Consider the following 2,644-nt stretch of genomic DNA (forward strand, 5'->3'; position numbering starts at 1 on the left):
GTAGTGCTTATTGAATAGGGTCATACCAGGAAGTTTTTAAAAAGCAATAAAAGTAGTCACTGTATTAGGATAAATCTCACATAAAAAATTAAGACAAATGGCTCATATACTTTTGAAGTCTGCTTAGTTTTACTGACAATTAAGTACATGAACATCAAAATAGCATGGCAGCATATTTTCCTTATCACAATGTGAAGGAATGCTTGTCCCAGGTAAAATACTGAATCATTGTGTGTCTTCTGGGATCTTCTTTAGCCTTGGCAATAAATAACTCCTATTGTGCCTCTTTACTTCTGAGGACAATATGGTGGATAACTTGAGTCTATTCCCAGGGTATATTCCAAAGGAGAAGCTATAACAATAGAGAGGAGACATAAAACAACAATCCATGATTTACTCTACTCTCTCTGGAGCAATATTGTGTATAAGATCATGTACTGTGGCTGAAAGAACCTGGATAAGTTCAGACAGTTTATGCACTGAACTTGATTCTGCCTCCTACTTCATTTTTCAACCCTAATCAGCTGTGTTCACTTTTGTAAGTAATTGTTTTGTCATCTTTAAATTGTGGGTTTAGGTCTGCTGTGATCCTTTGAAGTTATACGATAGGAAAATGATGAATATTGGCTGTTATTGTCATTCTACTGGAAGCCCACAGGAGATAGGAGGGAACCCCACATGCTGGTTACTTACCAGATGTTGGACTTTAGTATGTCCTGTGCCTAGTGGGTAAATAGTTGACTGCTAACTGAAAGATTAATGGTCTGATCCTACCTAGTGACTCTGTGGGAAAGAGATCTGGTGATCTGTTCCTGTAAAGATTACAGCCCAAGAATCCATAAGTGATTGTTCTACTGTGTCATATTGGATCACTGGACTGGGCAGTGTTTCATTCTGTTGTTCATAGGGCCGCTATGAGTTGGTACTGACTTGATGGCACCTAACAACAACATCATGAGTGTACATTAACACAAAGTCACCTTCAAGCAGTTAGGAAACATTCACATATGAGGTTTGTTAATACATAAATAGAAGCATCATGCTGAAAAGAGTTGATGTGTCACCTCTGTAAAAGTTTGTTTTATGATGCCCACCTGGTATATAGCTGAGCACAGCAACTAGAGCATGGGGTTTAAAATGAAATTATCTGTGTTCAGATCCCTGCTTTATCATTATGTGAAGTGGAACTAATTCCTTAAGCTTTCTACAGTTTCAACTCTTTTAATATAATGAGCATAGATGTAAGTAATATCAAATTCTGCAGACATGTTTTAGAATGTGGCAAGTATAGATCAAACTCATTTTCCCAATAGTGAGTATATCAAACTTGCCTTCTACCAGTCTTCGAAAATAGAAATAAAAGCCTCCTTAGTCTGAAGAAAATAAAATTTCCTGTTGTACTCGAAGAATCAGAATGCGGAGGAAAAGGCAAAACTGTTTTGTGATGACATTATTGTATGGATAGCCTCACCATGAACCATGGAAATAGACTTTGGGCTATTTATAAAGCAAGAGGTTGACTGTTCACATGCAAAAATATTCCTGGACCTAGAAATAAATCTAAAGTGTTATCAAAATAAAAGTCTCTAATTTTATTCTGATTATTATCTTCTCTCTGATTTATCTGAATCCACAGAATAATCAACTATTCCTTAAATATCTCTTCAGTCATTATGTCAATACTTATAGTGAGGTCCAGGAAATTCACAATTATATATATCTATGTCGTTGTTAAGTGTCATCAAGTTGATTCCAAAGCACAGTGACCATATAGGTTCACAGTCCAGTGTTTACCTTCTGGAGACATCAAGATAGCACTGAGCAATAACTTATTTCTTGGTGTCACTATACAAACTTTCATTGGCAATTAAATGTAGGCTTTAGTCCACCCACAGCAGGATGTCTGCCAGAGGCAAGCTTAGATGCTGATAGTCATTTAGCAATGCAAGAGCTTTCTTAAAACAAGAGACATTTTTCTTTTTCATTAGACATAAAGGGGAAGTAAAATGTGATGTCTATCTTCTCTGACATAAGAATGTTCCCCTGCATTTGACTGTCAATGAGAGATGAAGGGTCATCATCAATATTTAGAGTATTGATTAATGCTATCTTTTATTCACATCTTTGGCTCTAAAAAGCCAAAGGCTTTACTGTAAGGCTGATGTAGAGGATACAGGTAAACTTGGACAAAATGCATGACTGTGAGTAAGGAGCAAGCAAGCTAAGCCATCTCAGAATAGGATATTCTACTTCCTCCCAATTTTGTAGCCAAAGTGAAAATATTTATAGCCACAACTCTGTATCAACAATTTTATTTTAAGTTTCATTTTGCTTGCATTCAACCAATAACAAATTGAAGCCTTTCATTCATTATCTTTTTCTTGTTTATTTTGTTGTTCCTTTCCCTTTCAATCTTATCATGACCATTTGCCCCATGACATCTTTTAGTAACTTGTACTAGCAAGACACTATCCTGGCTTGTCTCTCTGCTTCAATCTTCCTAAATATGATTGGCAGATTGCTAAATATGAATGGCAGTTACATTCTAGAAAAATCCACGTTTATTATTCTAACACTTTTAAGATCCATACCAATTACATATCCTCTCACCTCTGCTCTCCCTCTGATCCTAGACCACTTGAGC

Source organism: Chrysochloris asiatica, unplaced genomic scaffold (genome assembly GCF_000296735.1).
Source record: "Chrysochloris asiatica unplaced genomic scaffold, ChrAsi1.0 scaffold00520, whole genome shotgun sequence".
NCBI lineage: Eukaryota > Metazoa > Chordata > Mammalia > Afrosoricida > Chrysochloridae > Chrysochloris > Chrysochloris asiatica.